Genomic DNA, 12,351 nt, shown 5'->3' on the forward strand with positions numbered 1-12,351 from the left:
AAAAAAAAAGTAGAGAGCAATCCACACTTTAATTGCTGCTCTGCTGGCAGGTCCATTAACAAAAATAAACAAACAAACAAAAAGACTTCACTGGATGCTGCAGTATGACGCCTGTTAGTGATCTTGTCCATCCTTGGAATGGTGGAAAGGAAGTCCAGATCTGAGGCAGTGGAGTCAGAAAATTCATGAAGTTTGACTCTGAACAGTGAAAGTCGAGGCAGTAAGTTGAGAAGGCGCAAGAGAAAAGCAGTACGAGCAGGACGTGCAGATGGATCCCCGGGTCTGACACACGCGGTTTGCCATTCAGAGCCGTGCTGAGTTAAACAAAGGACTCAACTTCCTCGGTTCATTTTCCTAATTGATAACGGGGGTGACGCTGCTGCCCGATGCACTGGAGGGTCAGTGCGGCTGTCCACGTAAGTCTGGTAGAGCCCTGCCTGGCATGGCAAACACAAATGCTACCATACAGTATTAGCTAACATTGTCTCACAGTCATTAAAAAATGTCTTTTCTATGCTTATCAAGTGTTATTTTCTTCATGTATTTTCCAGGATATTTTCATCAACTGCAAATTGGTTTTACTTATTTTCTGGAAACTCATTCTATGTAAGAAAGAAGTCTTTACTCCCCCAGTATTTCTCACAAAGATGCAATTACTCTCTTGGATTCGGCTTCCCTTATTGGCTATTCAAGTGCCCATGTTGTCTTTCTAGGTTGTGAGCTGGGAGGTTGTTTATACCAAAGTAGATTAACAGGTGGAGGAGTGAGTCTGTGGCCAGAGAAGTGAGCATCCTAGAAAGTGCATTTTATTACCTGATACTTTTTTTTACAGATACTGGACCCACTACGGTGGAGGTCAGATTTCAGTATTTAGCTTTCTCTCTGACTATGCACAGCTTCATCCCCAAGGCAGCTGAAAAAAATCCATGTAACCCTGCCTCACTGGTATTTTGCTTTTAACTTTGTAAATCCAGCATTAGAATCCCAAAGGCCATCCGGCCAGGCAGTCTGCTTTCCGATGTGTTAAGTTCCAGTGGCTGTTAAACCGGAATTTCAAGCAGTTTGCTCTGCTCATGCACCTTGCGCTGGCCCCAGGGAATTTCTCTCCCAATTAACAGTTGCCAGAAGCCTGTGCAGAACATCCTTTATTTATAGCCCATAATTCCACCGTGCTGCCTCCAGAGGGGAATTTATTAGCAATGCGTTCAGGTGTCTCCGATGCATTTGACAGGTTTGGATATCTTGAGAGCAATTTGATCCAACTCGCATTATATTTAAGAGAATTCTTCGGTGATCCTGGGTTCTCAAGAATGAAGCAGGGTTTTCTGTATTTTCTAGAGCTGTCTTCGTGTTATTGAAGACCTGGAGGCATGGGTGAAGTTTAAGGCAAAGGAGAATTTGGTGTCCGTGGGGTAGCCAGTTCACGAGTTCGTCTCCTAACAGTTAAAGAGGGAAGACACTGAGGAAGGGGCATGGATTTGCATACAGTCCAGGTCCACCTGCTGACCTTGGGTACCAACCTAACCTCAGTGTTTCTGAAGTGCGCCTAACGACAGTTACTACTTCACACAACAGATATGAGATTTAAGTGAGTGTAAGTTTCTATGTACAAGTTTCTAGCTGTGGCTGACACATAATAAACACTATAGGAGTGACTGATGTAATATTAAAATTTAATAGCTACTTAAGTGTTCTATTAAGTCAATATGTTTATTTAACCACTCTAGTTGTATGTTCATTTAAAATGTATATACATATATGCTTTTTCACATGTTGATATGTAATTGTCCCAACCAAATTTTTTTGAAAAGACTGTCCTTTGTGCATTTAATTGACTTTTCCACTATTGTGGAAAATCAGTTGACTATAAATAATAATATATAAATATTATATGTATAAATAATAATATATAAATAATGCTATAATATAAATACAAAACTTTGTCTACATCACTGATTATTTCCATAGTTGAATTTAGAATAAATTTTTAGACATGAAATTATTGGATCACGTGTATCAATATTTTTAAGATTCTTGACATATGTACACAAAGAAATTTCCTTTAAGACTTGGCAAGCAAATTTATAATCTTACTATTGATATATGAAAGAGGTCATTATAAACCACCCTTACCTATAGAGGTTAATATCATTACAAGCATTATGATAAATTTGCTAACCTGGGTATAATTTCTTCACTTCCTTGGACTTTCCACTCGCCTCTCCTCTGGAGAATTTGTCCTCGGCTCCTAACGCCTTTCTCCGGCTTCACTCTCCTTTCTTTCTCCTTTGCATTGTCCTCCTTCACCCGGGGAGTGGGGAGGGGTGGGTGGGCGGGAACCTTGTCTCAGCTGACCACTGTGATTACCTTCGCTATTGCCTTGGCCCACGCTGACATCTGTTCATCCAGAAAGAACTTCCTACAAGTAGCTCATTGAGCAAGATATTTTCCCATGGAAAATTTTGTTTCTAAGTAGAATCTGCGGGAAGCTATAAATACAAAATAAAATTTTGACTCCTGTGAAACAGTCAGGTATGAACTTAGTAAGTAAGAAGACGTAGACTCAGAGTTTTTTACCAATTCCAGTAGCTGCTGCTGCTAGCTCTACTTTAGTGCTCCTGTCGGCATTTTAATCACTTTGCTCTTTTACATGATATTCGGGTTTCTCACACGAACTATTGTTAATCTACATGTGCTCCATCTGTTGCCTTATGTAGATATTTAACCTGAAGTCCAGGAGACTTCATTCATTTTTTTCTTATATTTCATCCTGTTGGTTTTAGTTTAATAATCTGAACAGTATGTCAAGTTTCTTAATCCTGGGATTAATTTATTGTCAATAACTTTGTCCCTTTGTGTTCAAAAATAATTTCAGATTATTAAGTCTCTCTATCTTCTGGGAATTGGAATTGCTAGTAAGGAAAAATAGGACTCATGCAATGCATTGCTTTTATGGAGATATCTGAATTTAGACATGTCCCTCAGCAATCGTGTCTTGCTGCTAGGCCAATATATACATCTGTATTAGGGAAATCTTATTTACCTTTACCCTTTCTTCTGGGAGGCCTATAGTAAACTTCTATAATTAAACTGATTTTGCTTGTCTGTTTACTACATTTTTGAGATGTAATTGACTATAAAATTATATTAGTTTCATGTGCACAACATAAAGATTTGATATATGTATATATTGTAAGTTAATCACCCCAAAAAGTTTAGTAAAACTACTTTCTATTTCTTTATAGTAATGCTCACTAAAAAAAAAAACCCTGAAAATTGAATTTCAATTCTCAGTTTAATGGACTTCTATATAATTTGAAAATAGTGAATACCCTAGACTTTGGGGGGTAGGTAAGGAGACCTAACCATACATTTAGCAGAAAAATATAATGTTTGGTGTACAGAGAGAGAGGGAAATGGAAAAACTATAATTGCCTTCCATTAAAGTCACCCCCTTTCCAGGTAAATGGTAAGAAAACCTAGATTCTCCATGGAGAGTCAATGAAAAAAATGTTCAGCATCACGAATCATTGAGAAAATGCAAATCAAAACCACAGCTAGATAGCACCTCACACATGGCAGGATGGCTATCAGTTAGGAAAAAAAAGGTGAAAAGTGGAGGGGACAGCAGGCCAGTCCCCTCAGCTATCTGTGCCTTCGGGAGTGTGGCGTGGGAGAATTAAGCTACTCTAACAGGCACCGTATCACATTATCTGTGACCCAGAGTAGGACAGTCTCATTTTTCCCTTGTTATTTTGACAGTTAAAGATAAGAATGTATTCAACTACTGATTTACTTCCATATAGAATAACCACTAAATACAAAGTCACTGCTGCATTTTACCTAGGAATTAGACAAGGAAATAAAAATTTTGTTTTAGCGCAAGGAGGGAAAAGCTAAATGAGTAATAATGATAATAACAATAAAGTGAAATAGAATTTCTGCTTAATTTATTAAGAAATTTCTGTATTACAATCTCTAGTTTGTATGCACTTGAGTCTGATGAGTGAATTCAGCCATAAAAATATCTTACTTTTATCTCTGCCATCAGTATCCCAGAAAGAAAAACGTATTGTCATAAAGCCTCAAGTTCTCCAATGCCTATTGAGATGACCATCCATACCCATGAGCAGACTTTGGTGAAGACTGAAAGAGAATTAAAAGCATAGTCCTTAGCCATGAACTTGCCCATCACACCCAGCATTTTATGAAAAGTAAAAAGCCAGCATTTTATCAAAGAGGCTCCTGACCTCACTTCATTGTTCAAATTTCTAATGGCAGAAAGAAAGAGAGAAGAAAAAGCAAACCAGATTTGATTTAAACCCATTAGTCATTGTTTTTGCCTCTAAAACACAGAGACTGGTAGCAAAGCTACTAGTTATAAAGCAGAAATATTGTCTATGACAACTGTAGAAAAACAAAAAGGCTTAAATTACCTATTCAGTCTCTTTGTTCTCATGGTTCTGCTGATTTTTGGCATTCCTTAACATATAAACAAATCACTGCCATTGTTTTAATGTGCTCCCAAAAGACAAAGAAAACAAATATTTATCTATACAGGACACAGTTTTGAACCAGAAACCATGTTTCAAAAATTTACTTGTTTTACTTAGGTATGTTTACTAAGTATATTTAAAATTACCCATATAACTTGTCCTCAGTGGTTACAGAGAACATACATAGGGCAAAATGAGTTTGAAATTCAAGGTTTTTGAAATGTCACTTTTCCAGTCATTATTTATTATTCATATACAAAATAATGTTTTCCTGCCCTTTTTAATTGAAGTATAGCCAGTTTACAATGCTGTGCCAATTTCTGGTGTACAGCATAATGTTTCAGTCATACATAAACATACATATATTCCTTTCCATATTCTTTTTTATTATAGGCTACTACAAGATATTGAATCTAGTTCCATGTGCTATACAGTAGAAACTTGTTTATCTGGTTGTGTGAGGATTTCCTTGTATTTCTGGTTGTAAGAGATATTCTACCAAAGTTCAGTAGGTATTTTGGGAGATTTGTTCCACAGGTAGATGTCGTTTTACTGTATTTGTGGGAGAGGATGAGGTCCTCATCCTTCTACTCCACCATCTTGGCAATCTGCTGCCCTTATGAAGGAATATGTAACCACAGTATTCAATATTAACTTTGTAATCAAATATATATTTATACAACCAAAGGCTTTGCAGCTGATCAAGACAATTGGTCAAAAATAACCTTTGTAACTGACATGCACATTTAGCTACATTAGTCATTCAATTGCCATTGGTTATAAATGTTTAGAATAAGACTCTTAGCATATACAGACACCAAAGAAGAAAAACAGTCTATGACTTTCTGGTTTACCTTCCTGACTTGAATTACACCTGAGCAGAAAACGTAGGGGAATAGTTTCTATGCATTGAAAGTTGGAAAGGCAGAGGAAGTGTCCTTGCCCCTTATTGATAATAGCTTCTAGGTCTGAGGGTAGTTGAAGGCATAATATTTCTGCAATATTCACAGATGTTACCTGTTACCTATACACATCTAAATTAATCATATAACACATCACCTGAATACCAGAGTAATTGAATGTTTGCTGTAGTATAAACAAAATTCCAAAGCATTTATAAAATTAAGCTATATTCTCTAATGCTTCTCCTCTAAAGAATGTAATTGTGTACTGATTCATAAAAAGATGGATTTGATGAAATATAAAACAGACTTTTCATTAAACATAGAAAACATATGTTTTGAACACAAGAGGATGGATGTGTTTATTTAATATTGTATATTAAAAGCAGGTTTTGGTGACCCAGAAAGAAGATGGAAAAGGACGTGGTAAGGGAAGTGCTGGTTCTGAAAGCAGAAGGTGAAGAAAACAGGAAAAGTATTTATTTTCTAGGAAAGTGTTTTTGTGGGAAGTAAAGCTGGAATAAAGAAAAAAAAATGAGATAATTCACAGACTGTGAGAAAAGTCTTCAGAGCAAGATTAGGTGAGAAAAGGGGAAAAGGAAAATAGAAATTAAGTCAGTCGCTGGGGGGCATAATGAGAGAAGAGCAATTGATTGTCAATTTCCTGGCAATTTATGAGAGGAATGGTGCCCCCAGCCAGGAAAGAGGTGAATAGGATTTCATATGTAAGAGAGGAAAAAAACACCCCCAAAAAACCTCTTCAGTCTTCTTCTGAGTTAGTAGGGCAGGAGGCTGTCTGGACACAAGTTTCATCAATTCATTACGCATCAGGAATACAGGAGGAAGGCAGCCCTGAGGAATCTGGCCTGAAATTTGACAAAGGGAGAACTGAAAACAAGAAATACAGGAACGCAAAAGAAAAAATTCAAACCACACAAGAAATTGAGAACTCAGTGGGATTTGTTCATTTATTCAACAAGCAAAATCAAAATAATTCTAAGGATTAAAATAAGCCCCCAAAGAATGCCAGTATAAAGTGGAGAAATTTTAAAAACCCAGACAAGGAGATAAAAAGCACACATAAGTTTCTAAGGAAGTACTAGGGACAAGCAGAAGCACGCCCTCTAATGGTAGGGGTTGTGGTTGGGGGCAGGAAAACCTAGTACATGGTTTAGCTGGGGCTGGATGAGTTAGTTAAGTGACTACAAGGAGGAGAAGTCTCTTTCAAAGAGAATACCAGAGGTTGGTGCTTTATAATGCGTGGTCCAGCATCTGCAGCATCAGCATCACCTGGGAACTAACTGGAAATGAAAACTCTCAGTTTGAGGCGATGAATGCAGACCCACTGACACCCAAACTTGGGAGATGAGGTCCAGCAATCTGTTTTAACAAGTCCTCCAGTGAGCCTGAGGTTGGCTCACATTAGATTACCAATGACACAAGCAAACCTTTAGAAACAAGAAGGAGCATCTTCCTATCACATATAATATAAGTTATTTTTTAAACCAGTTTTTTTTTTATTTTAATTTTGGGAGTGCTTTAATTTCATGTATTTCTAAATTGCATTTAGTGTTATGAATATAGACTTCTCATAACATAAAACTCCACATAACTGGGACATAGATCAAGAAATAAAGTATCGCCAGCATCCCAGAAGCCCTTCCCATACCCCTCCTGGGAATTTTCCCCGATCCTCTACTCTCGAAGATGAAGACTCTCCAGAATTTTTATAATTTAGCTTTCTTTTTCTTCATTTGATCTCATATGAATGGAATTTTCCAGGATGCTTTCTCCTCTGCCTAGCCTTTTTTATTCATGTTATGCTTGTGAGAGTTTAGCTTTAGCTAAATGCGTCACTGTGTGCTTTTCAGTTGTATAAACATATCAAAACTATGTATCTAATGTAATGATGATGGACATCATCTAGACAATTTCTAGTTTGTGACTTTCATGAATAATTCTACTATAAGCGTTCTTGCACCTGTATCTTGTTTCTCCTTTGTAAATGTATATATATGCATATATACATATTTATATGTGCATATATGTATACCAATTACATATATATCAGTTGAGTTTGTAGTCATGGTTTATGTATTTGTTAAATATTAGTAATTAATAACACATTGTTTGCAAAAGGGTTGTGCTAACTTACACTCCTGTGAGCATGTATGAAACTTCCCTTTTCTGTACAAACAAGCATCACTCAGCACATCACGCATTTTTATTACAGCCACTCTGGCAACTACATACTAGAATTTTATTTTGGTTTAATTTTTATTTCTATATTTCCTTATAATAGTGAATGCTTTGAAACTTTATTGGGCATTTGATATCTTTTTTGCGAAGAATCTAACTTTTTTGTTCACTGTTTATTGAGTTGTTTTATGTATATATATAAAACGCTTTAAAGAGTTTTTATAGTATGTATATCACAATATATAAATATGCATACATATAATTTACATATTTTATTCATCTGTAGGAGTTCCTAAATACTCTATTCACTAATTATCAGTGTCCAAAATATTTTGTCCCATTTTCTCTCTTAGTTTTCAGTCTCTCAGTGGCATCTTTGAATAAGTAGATGTTCTTATTCTTCAGGAGATTTTAATGATTTGTGTAATATCTAAGAAATCTTACTTCCTAAAACTTTTATTGTTTTACCCATCACATGTAAATATCCAATCTGATTGTACTGATAATTTTTGTAAGATATGAGATACAGGGATGGGGTTTGAACAATTTCATTTCATTGTCCCTCAGATTTATATACTTTTATTTCTATTAGTGTGACATTATATTCATATGTTTTCTAAAATTTTCAACCTCAGGATAGACCTAACTTGGTTGTATTTTAGTACTACTTTTCAATGTCAGTGAGATTTAATTGCTCATATTTCACTTAAGCTTCCTCCATCCTTAGGCATGGGACTGAAATTAAATGTTATGCTCAGTAAGGTGTTTGCCTTCAAGTTCAGAATAGCTTTGGGAGATGAAATTGGAAGATTTACATTTTTCCTCTGTCTAGAAATGTGCTGTCCAGGACAGAACCACTAGCCACTTACGGCTATAAGTGCAAAGAACACACTTTCCCACGTCAGTTTTCAAAGGCCCAGTATAAAAAAAATATAAAATATGGCATTAATAATATCATATATTGATGATTATTGAAATAATTGTGTTTGGGAATGATTGGAGGTAGGTTAAGTGTATTATTAAAATTAACTTCATTTGCTTAGTTAATTTTTTTAAATGTAATTACTAGAAAATTTCAAATTTTATTTGATATTTTATTTCTTTGAACAAGGCTGTTGTGGAACATAATGAATCCAATTTTACACTTTTGACAAAATTTAATGATTCAGAAAATTTAGGCTCAGTGTCCGAGTAGTTCTCCAATTTTCTTTACAAATTGTGTTTTATGTTATTGGTATAGTCAGCCATTCTGTATTCCTCTGTATTAATTTTGGGCATGCTTTTTCTGTTTTCAGTTTTTCCTGGTATTGAATTATTAATTATTATGTTATACTTCATTCTCCTTTTAATACATATAATCAAATATATGTATATAAATGACCATTTTAATATTCTGAATGTCAAGTAGATCTATTCTTTCACTATTTGATAAGAATTACTGAAAGATTGACTTTAATATTTCTTTTCAAAAAAAATCTTGTTTTGCTCTATCAGTCCCTGAATTGTAGATTTCTATTTCTTCTCCTACCAGTGTCTCTGCTCCAGCCAAGGATGTTTGCTGTACTTTTCAACTCTTCCTTTGAAATACTGGCTCTTTTCACATGTGTGATCTCATTTCTTTGTCTTCTCAAGCTTGTCTGGTATTTGGGTATTGACATGCTTTCAGCCAGAGACTGAGTAGATTCCTGTTCAAATCTGTAAGGCTTTGATTAAACATGAGAACAAAATTAGATTGATAGAGGTTTTACTTTCCTACCTAATTGGAGATACACTGATTATGACCTTGAGGTAGAAAGTTTTAGTATTAATGGCAGACCTTCTGTCCTTGTCTTTTTGTTGACACCAATTTGTTGCTGCTAAAAAAGTAGTTTTCTAATTGGAAATGTAGTTTTTCTACCAGAAAAACTCGCATTTATTCAATGAAAACGTACCTGATGGGTGTACTTAGTCTCAGGCATCCTTCTTTTCAATAAGCTCCCAAAGTCTGATTTGGATTCCCCTGCACCCACCTTGTACCCTAACAGAGTGCTCCAGAGACCATCTTGATTTCTGCTTCCTGCTGCTCTGAATTGAGAACTGTGAGTGGGTTTACTTTAGGGACCGTATCCATTTGCTCTGAGGTGACTTTTTTTTCTTTTCATGACTCACACATCTTTAGGTACATCTTGAATGCAGTCTTATATTTTGTGCTTCTTGTAGACACTCCTCAAAGTTTCTGGGGAATGATACATTTGTACCTCATTTACCACCCCCCCCGCCCCGTAATGGACATCTCAGTCAATTCGGGCTGCTGTAACAGAACTAGCATAGCCCAGGCGGCTGGTAAACAACAGGAGCTTACTCCCCAGGTTCTGCAGACTGGGAGTGTAAGATCAGGGTGGGCACACGGTCAGGTGTGGGTGAAGGCTTGCAGGTTGCCAACTGCCAGCTTCTCATGATGCCCTCACAAGGCAGACAGCAGAGAGGAAGGCTCTCAGGACTTCATAAGGCACAAATCCCACTCATGAGGGCTCCGTTCCCATGAGCTCCTCTAATCCTAGTTACCTTCCCCAGGCCCTGCCTCCTACTGTCGTCACATTAGGCAGGGGTTTCAACATATGAATTTGAGACACAAACATTCAATCTATAATAATGGGTATAATCATTAGAGCAGGCAGATAGCTAGATCTGAGCAGAGAAAAGGGGCACAGGCCAAATGGCAGGAATTGGGCTAAAAGGAGGGGCACCAGGGCCAAAAGCAGGAAACCATATATCGTATAAACAACAGGGGTCTCTGGGCACAGAAGGAAAAGCAGGAACCTCTGGGCTGATAAGCAGCCACACATTTTGCGATGACAAGTGGCCTGGAGGCCAACAAAGAAAGGTGGGAAACAGCAGGAATCTCCAGTGTCCGAGTGTAACCTTTTGCTCATTATACCCTCATTACAATAAAATTAGCCTTGCAGATTAGAAGTACCCACCATGCACCAATGCCGTGACACTTCTGATCCAGACTAAATAAGGACAAAAATCCCTCCTCCCTTCAGGAAAGTGGAGTCGGGGTGAAAATCAGGGAATAGGACCCCAAACCCTTCCATCACCAATGAACACCCCACCCATTCATTTCTACAGCCTGTGTAACCAACTTGCCAAAGAAACGCAGGGCAGCTGTTCACCTGCCCCTGCCCGCTCCCCCCTTACAGTGAACCATCCACTCCTTAATAAAGCCCAGCTTTACTTTCTTAGTGAGAGTCACATGTTAGGAAGTTAACAAAGCTGATATGTTTAACTGCTACAATGTCATGCCGTGCATGGATGAAACTGAATAAATAACATAAGAATAAGGGTACTTAAATGGTATTTGCTAAGGTATGCATAAAATGAGTAGCTTAGTATTGAATTTATCTTAAATACCTCAATATCAATATTTCACACGATGACTTTTAACACAGATGAATACTAAATATTTGCATCAAATACCCTTTCTTATTTTGAAGTAATTCTTCATCTTGACAAATTCTTCAAACATGAGTCGACAAGTTGCCTGTCTTTCTTTAATTTTTCTCATTTTGTTGCTTATTACACTTTTCTACTCCTTGAGCAGAGCTCCTAGCAACCTTTTCTTACTTTCTCTTCCCACAGGAGTAAAAGGCAAATTGCTCTCCTATGTGATGATGTCTCTGTGCGCTCTATCCTTAGAGTATAATAGCTTTATTCTCACATGAAAGTAGACTGAAATGAATTTTTATGGATAAAATATTCAACTAACCGCTATGCATTATTTTACACCAAATCGCTTTAGACAATTTTGACACTTCATTAGAGCATTGACCTAAAGAACTTACTAAAATCATAATAAAATATTGCAGTCTAAAATGATCTTCTCTTTACTGTCACTTTTTAGTGGATATGTGCACCTTCTTAGGAGAGCAGAGCTAGTTTCCTTTGTAGAAGACCCATTAAGATTGCCATTAAAGTAAAATTTACTTAGGTGATTGAATAGAATTTCTGCTTAATAGTTGAAATTATTTGGACCATGTGTCTTATATATCCATGGCTGTATGCATATTTTGATGTTTAAAAGATGAAAGGAGGCATCACTACTTTTGCATTTACCCTCTAATTCTTTTTATGCTGAATAGATTTTTAATGCCCTATATTTTGACATAAAGGGGTTTATTTTCACATGGTGAATCATTCAAACATTTTAACATATTGAAGAGGTAGAAAGAGAGCCTACATATTCTGGGCCGTACCAGTCCATGCCTGCAAATGATCACACTTTGTTTTTATTCTGAATATTGCTCCCTGATATTTCCAATTTTTCCATTCTTTTATTTGTTTGCAGATAGACCATAGTCTGTTTTATTTACTATCTTGCCAAAAGCAGTAAATAGCAGCTGAAACATTCTACTACATTTGTGCTTTCCAACCTCTTCTGCTACAGGTGTTGAGAAGGCTTGCATTTCAGTTACTCTCCAGTTACATCAGGTGATACTTTATAATGTGAATCGTCAGCTTTTCACCCTTTCACATTTCCTTGGTGCCCACCACTCCGGAAGCCAATACCACACGTTTTAACTTCTCATTATGGCAGAACCTCAACTTTGGCAGAGTTATTCAGTAGTTGTCATTGTAGGCTAGATTTACATTCACCTGACACGTTACATTTTAACTCAATGTTTTCCTTACACAAAAGTCATTGGAGGCTTGGTGCCTCCGTAGGGCAGATCTTTCCCAAGTAGTGACTCAGGGAGCTAGACTCCTGGAATACG

The 12,351-nt window shown here is 36.7% G+C and overlaps 1 long non-coding RNA gene across 1 annotated transcript in view; it reads right to left on the reverse strand.

The window, feature by feature from the left end:
• Positions 1 to 2,185: 2,185 nt before the first annotated feature.
• The window catches only part of LOC116660912, a 39,080-nt gene continuing 28,914 nt past the window's right edge, over positions 2,186 to 12,351 (reverse strand). Inside the window, exons 2-3 of the long non-coding RNA XR_004316557.1 lie at positions 4,034 to 4,146; positions 2,186 to 2,489 (exon numbers count right to left, since the gene is read on the reverse strand). This is a non-coding gene — a long non-coding RNA (uncharacterized LOC116660912). The remainder of the gene's footprint in view (positions 2,490 to 4,033; positions 4,147 to 12,351) is intronic.

This window comes from Camelus ferus, chromosome 32 (assembly GCF_009834535.1).
Source record: "Camelus ferus isolate YT-003-E chromosome 32, BCGSAC_Cfer_1.0, whole genome shotgun sequence".
NCBI lineage: Eukaryota > Metazoa > Chordata > Mammalia > Artiodactyla > Camelidae > Camelus > Camelus ferus.